The sequence below is a fragment of the Malaclemys terrapin genome, chromosome 18 (genome assembly GCF_027887155.1).
Source record: "Malaclemys terrapin pileata isolate rMalTer1 chromosome 18, rMalTer1.hap1, whole genome shotgun sequence".
Taxonomy (NCBI): Eukaryota; Metazoa; Chordata; order Testudines; family Emydidae; genus Malaclemys; species Malaclemys terrapin.
The window spans coordinates 17,311,212-17,321,328 of NC_071522.1; the positions used below are offsets into that span (position 1 = coordinate 17,311,212).

A 10,117-nucleotide genomic window follows, 5' to 3' on the forward strand; every position below is an offset into this window, starting at 1 on the left:
GGTTTTGTAGCTGGTTCCAGTGCACGTGGCAGAGCTTCCACACATGCTTGGAGTACAAATTAATAGCGAGTACTTAGTGCTCTGACACCTCTGCTTGGCTAGTTAATCAAGGCCGTAAACATTCTCTGAGACACTCTGTCCTGGCTCCTGAGCTAATGGCTTAGGGAAGTTGCAAGTGTTTCATTTCCATTAGTAACCTTATTTCCTCTCTCCCCACACCTTCCCTCCACAGGATGTGGCCAACTTGCTTATTCCAATGGCTCTCTGATACTCGGCACTTCCTGTGTGTCCTGGGGGGTGGGCGGAAACATCGGATTGTGTGGACAGCAGAACTTACTGGATCTGCTTCAGCTCCCTGACATGGAACCGGAGTGAACAGTAAGCAACATATGCCGTTCCCTGTCCTTGTGAAACAAAATGTCCCCTAGCAAAGCGATCTGCCTCAACTCCTCGCTGAGCCAACACAAAAGTCCTGAAACATCGATTTGACCTGAACAGTGTTAATTATTTTGCTTGGCTTGCTGCCAGGCTCTGCAGGAAACACTTGAGGAGGCAGGATTTCTGAATAGATACAACCTGGTTAGAAATGCCATGCCATTTTCCACGTCTTGCGGACTGATGACTGCTACTCTTGGTATTGCAGTGGCGAGGGAGGAAAAGAGGCAGGATGGTCTGGTGGTTAGGGCTCTACCCTAGGAGTTTGGAAACCTGGCTTCAGTCGCCTGCTCCACCACAGTCTTCCTGTGTGACCTTCGGTAAGTCACTTAGTCTCCCTGCACCTCAGTTTCCCCCACTCAGATACTTCAGTAATGGTATGGGGGGGGATGCATATAAATATCCAAGTTGGCAAATAGCAGCTAGAATCCCTGGCTAAGGTCGGGGCTTTATACAAACTAGGGTGACCAGATGTCCCGATTTTATAGGGACAGTCCCGATATTTGGGATTTTTTTCTTGTATAGTTTCCTATTACCCCCGACCCCTGTCCCGATTTTTCACCCTTGCAATCTGGTCACCCTAATACAAACACAGAATAAAGATCTTGCCCCAAGGAGTGTACAATAGAATGGGAGGGAAAATAGAAGCACAGGGGGGGGGAAGGTGTCTTGCCCAAAGTTACGTAGCAGGTCTGTGGCTGAGCTGGGATTAGATCCCTGGGTGATGGGCCCTGCAGGACTTGGAACAGTTTAGTGTGGAGATGTCAGACTCTTGGGGAGAGGGCTGCCTTTGATTTTAAATAATAGTCCATGGAACTGAACTGCTCAGGGCCATGGGTTTCAGAGTGGTGGCTGTGTTAGTCTGTGTCAGCAAAAACAACGAGGAGTCCTTGTGGCACCTTAGAGACTAACACATTTATTTGGGCATAAGCTTTCCTGGGCTAGAACCCACTTCATCAGATGCATGGAGTGGAAAATACAGGCGCAGGTGTAAATACATGAAAAGATGGGAGTTGCCTTACCCCAAGTATGAAGTCAGTCTAATGAGACAATTCAATTAACAGTAGGATACCTAGGGAGGAAAAATCACTTTTGTAGTGGTAATGAGTGGCCCATTTCAAACAGTTGACAAGAAGGTGTGAGTAACAGTATGAGGAAAATTAGGTTTAGGTTTTGTAATGACCCAACCACTCCCAGTCTTTATTCAGGCCTAATCTGATGGTGCCCAGTTTGCAAATTAATTCCAGTTCTGCAGTTTCACGTTGGAGTCTCAGTCCCTCTAATGGCGCCCCCTGCTCGTGTCAGTGGGAGGTTTGCACAGGTCCTTGTGGAGGCATGCCCGGGTGTCGGTGGCTCTGCACATGCAGCAGACTGGAAGTTCCACACCTGCTCCATGGACGTTACAAAAGGAGCTTTTCACGGACGCGAGAATCTGAATGATGCCACCCACCCGTCTGGTTCATTGGGGCATTCGATGTGATTGTCTTATGGGGCCCCTGGCAGAGGGCCGGCGTCATGGCAGATCTCTCACCTGCCTACGTATTTGGAGTGTGTGCGTGTGATGGCACCAACCTAGGCTTGCTGCTCCCTTCTCACACCTGGGCAAAGCCAGTGGCACAGCACATCTACTGCCACTGCAGGCTCCCAGGGGCTCTTGCAGTCCAGCAGGCAAGTGGTTGGGGAGGAGATGGAGCCGCTCTTGATGCTTCTCCTTTCTCGCCTGTAGCTATGGCCAGCAGCCTTTCTGGCTGCTCCAGAAGGGCAGAGACAGAGCAACTGATCCTGAACTGAAAAGTTGCTTATCCCAATCTCCCTGGCCCCTCCTGCTTTGCCCCAGCTTGCAGAGGATGTGCTGACATTCAGGTCCCACCTCTGCCTCTTCCCCAAGCACCGATAGACACGCTGGCCTGTCCATTTAACACGTTGTGCATCAACCTCCCCTGGTGCATGTGAGCATGCAGGAAATGTCACCAGTTAATAGACCTCACTGCATTTAATAGACCACACTGCATTGTAAATAAGGTCACGCGGGCAGCCTTTTGTCAATATCAACTGTCCCATTGCTATAGCGACCACATCTTCTGTTGCCAGACACACCTGTTTGTTTTTCCAGCTCCTTTCTGCCACTGTCAGATTTCTTTGCTCACCTGAAAACAAAAGAAAAAAAACCCACCCACTTCTTTTGTTCATACACCTTCATGATTGTTCCCTTTTAAAGAGGTCTCCCTGCCCCTGCTACTTCTGGTTGCTCTGTTCATTGAGGCAGCATGTTGTAAGGGGGGCTGTCTCATGTGCAGCGATAGGGTTTCAATCAACCCCCTTTTCCCACCCCAAAACCTTTCTTTCTACCTGTAACTTTTAATAAGATTCCATTCCGTTTAAGAAGACCACTCCATTCCCATTGTGTTCACCTACCTGGAAGCAAAATAACCTATTTTGTACATGATGGATGTTTTATGCTGAGTAAGTAGACAGAGGCTTTGTTGCTTTTTTCCTGTAACTTTCCCATTAAATATATTTCTATGATTATTATTATTTGTGTTACAGTAACACCTTGATGAGATCCAGGCCCCCCCAGTGCTAGGGGATGTGTGTATAACGTATGTAGTGAGAGACAGTCCTTACCCCCACAGAGCTCACAATCTAAATAGACAAAGGAAGGATTGTTTTCCTCATTTTACAGGTGGGGAACTGAGGCACAGAGAGAGAAAGTGACCCGTTTGAGCTCACACCGGAAGGTTGTGTCAGAGCTGGGGACACCACAGATCTGCAGAGTCCCAGGCCAGTGCTGTAGCCACAAGACCATCCTTCCTTGTTCACCTTGAGAGCTTTCTCTCTGCTCATGCACACTCAATCCTTCATTCCAAGTCTGTGACCGCCTCAGGGGAGGCTCTCTCCTGAGTTCTGCTGGCACAATCTCCTGAAGGAGGGCATTCATGTTTGCACTTAGCCCTTTCCCATCCATAGCGCTCAAAATACTTCACAAAGGAAGGGAGCTATCCCCATATGCCTGTTTTACAGATAGGGAAACTGAGCCACAGAAGATGCAACTTGCCCAAGAGGTTACAAGCAAGACAATGGCAGGAATAGAAATCAACTTTCCTGACAACCACTCCCAGGCTTCTTCTTCTGGTCTTAAAGAGCAATAACTCCTAAAGTGCCTGGAGTAGCAGCTCTGTCACACTGAGGAGTCACTGTTCTTTGGCTCTTTGAGCCACCATGTTTTGCTGCCATGAGGACCCATAAAGAATGGGTTACAATGCTCTCATCTTCTCTACTTTGCCCTCCCTTATTTAGAACCAAGTGCACCCCAAACTGTTAGAGTAACAGTCGGGAAAGTTTGGGCCAAGGGTCCAGTGTTTGTGCAAGCAGCTATTTTCACTTGGGAAGAAGCTTCTGGCACATTTCATTGCTTAGAGTTGAATACGGGGACGAGGCTCTGAAGCTGTATCCCCTGGGACGAGGGAGAGGGCTAGCCTTCCCTGAAGCCTTTGTGGAAATTTTCTAAAAATATTTCAGGGCTTCTTAATGTTTGGGCTGTCCGCTTCCACTGCAGTGTATGCTGAGATGCTGGGCAGATAATGGTTTGGCTGGATTCCTTCTGGGGACGAACTGCGTTTGCAGTTCAACTACTAATGAACGAGTCAGAAGGCTATTGAGTTCGGTAGCCAGGGAGCCCTGATTCACTGACGCACCTCGGGCAAGTGATGTAATCTTTCTGGGCCTCTGTGGAACAGAGGTAATAATACTTCGTGACCTATCTGGAGTGTCACAAGGGCCAATTTAATCTCTGTAAATGGTTTGTGAAATCCAACAAGTGTTAATAATTCTGTAACTTCCTAAGAGGCGATGCTGTTGGAGAAAAAAAGCCATCCGTTGGGCTTAGTGGAGGAGAAAAACAGGCCTGCTTTCTAAATGTGTTTGTGATACTCACAACAGCCTAAGTCTCAAATGACAAGGGCAGATCCTTCTTGGAGGTGAAGGGAAAACTGGTAAATATTAACAGTGAGCCAGTGTATGGGTGCATTCTCTGTTATAACCAGAGCACAGAAGGTAGGTTAATCCTCACGGACGATGTACTTTATTGTTTTTGTTTGGTGTTTGTATGGATTATACCAACAAGCCAACTATGTATAATGTGAGAGCAGGGCCTTGGGCATGGTGTGGATAAATACCGGGCATACGCTAGGAGCTAGAGCTCAGAGGAGTAAAGTCATTGCCAAATGTCCAGGACTGTTTGTGCCAGAGAACATGCACTGTAAATCTCAGTTCTTCTGTGGGAATGCTACCTAATGTTAATTACACCGTAGTGTTTCAGGTGCTACTAGCTATTGCTGGCGTAGGTGTTTGCTTTAAGGTACAGTGAAGTCTCATGCTGGAACCTACTGATGTACGTCACTGTTTTGTGTACGTAGCTGATCAGAGGAATCTGAGTTCTCCCCACAGTTGCCATCATGTTGCGTATGGCCACGTTGTGCATGTGTCATAGGGATATCCCAGTTGTCTCAGTTTCCCCTGTCTATAAATAGGGATAATGATTCTAACCTGCCTCAGGGATGTTGTGACACTTAAATCAAGCATCCAAAAGTGCTCTGTCTTCTTGCATAAGAGGATCTCATAATACCGGTAGCAGATCTGGTCAAAAAACTTCCCATAAGAAAAATATTTGCTGAAAAATTTGGTTTCCACAACAATTTTTTTTCAGTGGTAAAACTTCATTTTTGTTGACATTTTTCATTCTTTGTCAACTTTCCAATGAAAACTTTTGACAAAATCAAGTTTTTTCATATTAAAGTTGTGGGGAAAATCCTACTTCTTTTCACATACACCCCCATTTTCCTGGTGTCTGGGAGAGGGGAGGAGAGAAAAATTTTAAGATAGTGGGATTTTTTTCCCCCACTAAAACAAAATGAAAAATTTCTTCAAATGAAATGAAAACTTGTTTACATGGCGGGGGGTAGGGGATGAAACTTACCATTTTTGACCAGATGTAACTAATATTTATACCCTTGGGTGCCACAGCTCTTGCCTGTCTTGATTCTGCATATTGAACCTTCATTTGTGGAACCTCTTAGTCTTTTTTTTTGTACGACTCGTATTAAAGCAAAGATTTTAAAGAAATCTGCAAAGTGGGTTAAAGAAATCCACCAGGTGCTGTGCTGTGAGGTTTACTTAGCTAATCCAATAGTTCAATAGTCTGACCCCCTTAAATTGATTGCTACATGAATTAATGCAATACAACAGCTTCCTGACGATCAGCAGTGACTGGAAAAGATGGTAAAGCTCTCTAAATCTGGACCTCTTACTGCATTTTGATTTCCTTTGTTTCGGGGGGTGGGGGGGAAGCATTCATGAAGAGCAGCAAGTAGAAGGTCTAATACAGATGCAGATGAGGTCAAGTTCCAGCTGAATGTAGCAGATGCTAAAAAGGAAAGGAAAGAAGTGTCTGTGTGGGGCAAGTAGCTAGGGTGAGATCTTGTGTTCTGTGTATGGAATCTCTTAAATTTCTGGGGACTATGACAGTTGACACCAGTTGAGGATCTACACTTTGCTGCCGTTTTGTGAGGCCGAGACAACGCAGAGGAAACAGGCACAGGGAGCTCTCTCATAGGGGGACTTTATTTTTGTTCTTTCTTTCTGTTGCTCTTTGCCTTAATCTGAAATGGCACTCTGAGTGGAAATATTGGTGAGCTCTTTGCATATGGACAAACACAGACCAGGGAGGGAAATTCTTCCCCCGCCCATCAACCTCTGGGGAAGCAGCACTGGTATGTGGCAGGACTCAGAGGCTCAGTTGGAGTTTGCATGGGCACAGGCAGCTATGGCTGCAACAACGTGGACCTACCATTCAGTCCCAGGGGAAACCATTGGGGTTCGAGGGATTCCTTCCCTTGTCGCTCAGGATCACAGCTTGGGCACACATATTCATCCAGCTCCCCATCCTCCAAGCTGATCCACGGAAGGGGAACCTTATTTATCCCAGTTAAAATCAATGAAAGCAGGGTTTTGGTCTGCATGGATCAACTTGCAGGATCACAGCCTTGGTCTGGGCATATTTTTCCAGGAACCGAGCCCTGTTTCTGCTGGAAATCTGCAAATCCGCACCAAAATAAATCACTTTTTAGAACCCTGTTTAACATTAATTTCATTGCTATTTGTCTTGTTTCTTCAGAATAATCCCTAAATATTGTACAAGGTTAAAATAGTATTTTTGATTAGTTTGTTTTTTCTGCATAAAGCACTCCTGGGGGTGCACACTCTGGGGTTAAGAAAGGCCTCTAGGTTCTCGTATATCACTCAGCCCTGTGCCGAACACCACCACAAGATGCATGTTAATCCCCAATAATATATGCCCTGGAGTGTTTTATTAAATAGAAATCTGTCAAATACTATATAAAAGTCTAACTGCTTAGGAACTGCCAGCTGCAATAAAATAAACCCAGTAATATAACACACCTGTTTGCTTAGCTACAGTCCTGCATTTATGCAAAATTTCCAGCAGTGCATGAGGAGTTCAGTATGGTCACCAAAAAGACACATCTGGATTGCAGACACATCTGGGCAGCCTATTCAATCTAAAGCAGGTGATGCAACTAGTTCTCTCTTGTAACTCTGACGGGAAGGGGGTAATGGTCAAAACTCTTGTGAGTAGCAATGGGCCAGCTCTGCAGTGGAGAATTGTTAAATGTATTGTATGATCCTGAAGCAATAGCTAAGTAAAATAAACCAATCTGCTGTTGCCATTCAGTGAAATCTGAATCACAGGGCCGGCTCTGGCTTTTTTGCCACCCTAGGGGAGCGCGGCCAGGGAGGGCGCCAAGCCCGGCCGGAGCGCCGGAGGGAGGGCGGCAAGCCCCCCCGGGGCCACGCTCTCCCTGGCTGGCCGGAGCGCCGGGAGGAGGGTGGCCCTGCTCTCCCCGGCCGGCCAGAGCACCGGGAGGAGGGCGGCGAGCCTGGCCGCGGCCCCGCTCTCCCCAGCCAGCCGGAGCGCCGCCCCCCTCCAGATGCCGCCCCAAGCACGGGCTTGGTCGGCTGGTGCCTGGAGCTGGCCCTGCTGAATCAGATGCCAAACTTCTCACAAATATATCAGTCATACTTTGCAGTCAGGGTCAGTTTATTAATAGTTTACAAAGGGGTAATACGTTATTAATAGATGTTTTAATAAATGGTGAATCAAGTGCTATAGAGTCCAACAGGCCAAATAAGTTGTTGGATAACTGGCTCATAGCCATCTGTAACACTTTGTACTGATGGGCTTCACTCTCTAGAACCCATGCTGCTCGGGACTGTAACATGCTCATAACATTTATAAACACTTTATAAATCATCAGTAAATTAACATTAATATAAAATGCGACCAGTATAATCTTACAGGCATCTTAAAATAAAATCTTCCCATATAAATTTCTGTCCAAAAAATGTCTTAGTGTTTTTGCTGAGCTCTGTTCACAAGGACATCTGTTTTTCCCTGAGTGGTTACACTTCATTTAGAACCAGTCAAGGTGTATGAATAGCTCAAATTCTTTTTTGCTCTTTATTTGATGGATCTGACTTAAGCAGTGAGTGGCCGACTGATTCGACTACAGAGTGCCAAGAATATAGCTACAAGTGACTGACTGGGCCGTCTTACAGATGGAGGGTATCAAAGGTCACAAGTGGCTTCAGAATAGAGAGGAAATAATTTCCATTGAGCAAACGGTGGAAGGAAGCAGGCTTTTAGAAAATATCCCAGGGATGGATGGTGGGCATGGCTAACCTCACCCAGGTTAATAAGAAAAATACTAATACCTGTGTTACTGTATGTGAGACTGCTTCAGAGTCACCCGGTATCCCAAGGGTTGGGTTTTCCCATGAACATGCTTTTCTCTTCGAGAGGCTGATGGGAGCCCTTCCATTGATTGATTGAATATATTTTTAAGGCCAGAAGTGTTAATTAGATCATCCTGTCTGATCTCCTGTGTAATACAGGCCATAGAATTCCATCCAGTTACTACTTCAATAACTTGTATAACTAAAACATATCTTGCAGAAAGGCATCCGGTCTTGATCAGAAGACATCAAGAGATGGAGATTCCACCACTTCCCTTGACAGATGTCTCAATGGGCTTTGGATAAAGCCCCAAGAGAAGAAATGTTAACAGGTAGAGGCTGCTTTTGAACCCTGCGGTTGGAGGTGTCCAGCTAAGGATGCCAAGGATTTGTTTCATAGAGATTTAGTCGAATGCACATTTGTGAATTTCTTTAAGCTCTGTGGATGAGAGGCAGAATTTAGCAAGCGCTTCCTGTTAATATGAGCAGGGGCTCAAGTTCATGCACCGTGTACTCATATACACAGTATTCTTCCCATTGTGTTATGTTTTAGGCAGTAGCCTATGGGGATATGATTAATCCCAATGCACTTTCCCCCCCTGTGGCTTCTCTGTATTTAGAAAAGGTTTCAATTTCTTTCAGTAGAGTGTAGTTTTTCCTGGTTTCTGTATCTGAAATGTCAAGACCTTGCTTCCCTCTAGCCATTGGCGGTGATCGGTGAGAACATGAGAACGGCCATACTGGGTTAGACAAAAAGTCCATCTAGCCCAGTATCCTGTCTGCCGACAGAGGAGTCTGAGTCATGGTGAGTACTGAGTTACCCCAATTTGGAGGATGCCTTTGAAAATGTAGCCCTCTTTGTGCTTCAGTTTCTCTGTAGTTTACACAGGTATGATGTAACTACCTTCTTTCTGAATGAAGTCCATTGACCAGCAACTGACCCTGGACTTCCTTATTGGCTTTCACCAGCCAGGAAGGAGGTAGGTTGTAGCATTCTCTAGGTCACCACTGACAGCCAGAGCCCAAAGCAAGGTAGACCAGCCATTCGTTCTAAACCTCTAGATCTGCACTGAGCACATCCAGAACAATATGCCAAGGAGAAAAGCAATCCTATTTGTATGCTGTGCACGTTCCTCACCAGCTCTGTGTCAGACCTGCTGGCCTTGGTCAGAGTCTAGACCCTTGTTGCTGATGTCCCCGTGCGCTCATGTTCATCTTGGAGATACGGCGTGGTTCACAAGTGGAGATTGCATAGGAGATTTGCTTTCTAATGACCGGCTCACCAGGCAGGGGCTGAAGGGGTTAGATAAATGGTTTTCTGGACATGTTGTTAGAGTGTGCATTATGGGGCAAGCAGAGAGCCCTGCTATTAGTCTTGCTTGTTTCTGTGGTGCCACCCATTCATCTTATGCACAGGACAGTCTCCAAGTCCGGTTCCTGCAGACAGCTGCCACTTGTGCGGTTCATTCAGTTGCTGCTGGCAGGAGCATGTTCCATAGAGCACCAAGATTGCAACTCCCCAGTCTAGTCTTCAGAAATATCCGTATTCAGTGAAGGGACTACGCTGGAGACCCTTATCTGGTGCTGTGTGGCACCCAAAGCAGAGCAGAACTCTGTGCTGATCACAACTACGTATGCTAATATTAGTTCGCACATTTTGCAGATGGCTTTTAGGGGGTTGCACTTGAGCATAGTCCTTCAGGACTGTCCCCCGTCCCCCACCCTGCCCCCTCTTTTTGGTCCCCAACAAAAAAACAACTGACTGGCACATGTCCCCTCCCTCTTGTCCTGCTGCTGCATCACTCCCTTTCTCTGCTTTTATTTTCTTCCCCACCTTTGTGTTTTATTGAGTTCCTGTATCAAACTACAGGAG

The 10,117-nt window shown here is 46.3% G+C and overlaps 1 long non-coding RNA gene across 1 annotated transcript; it reads left to right on the forward strand.

Annotated features, from left to right (window-relative positions):
• Positions 1-680: 680 nt before the first annotated feature.
• LOC128825817 (uncharacterized) lies at positions 681-9,043 on the forward strand. Its single transcript, XR_008442742.1, has 3 exons — positions 681-755; positions 8,465-8,576; positions 8,946-9,043. It is a non-coding gene; the product is annotated as an uncharacterized LOC128825817 (long non-coding RNA).
• The last annotated feature ends 1,074 nt before the right edge of the window (positions 9,044-10,117 follow it).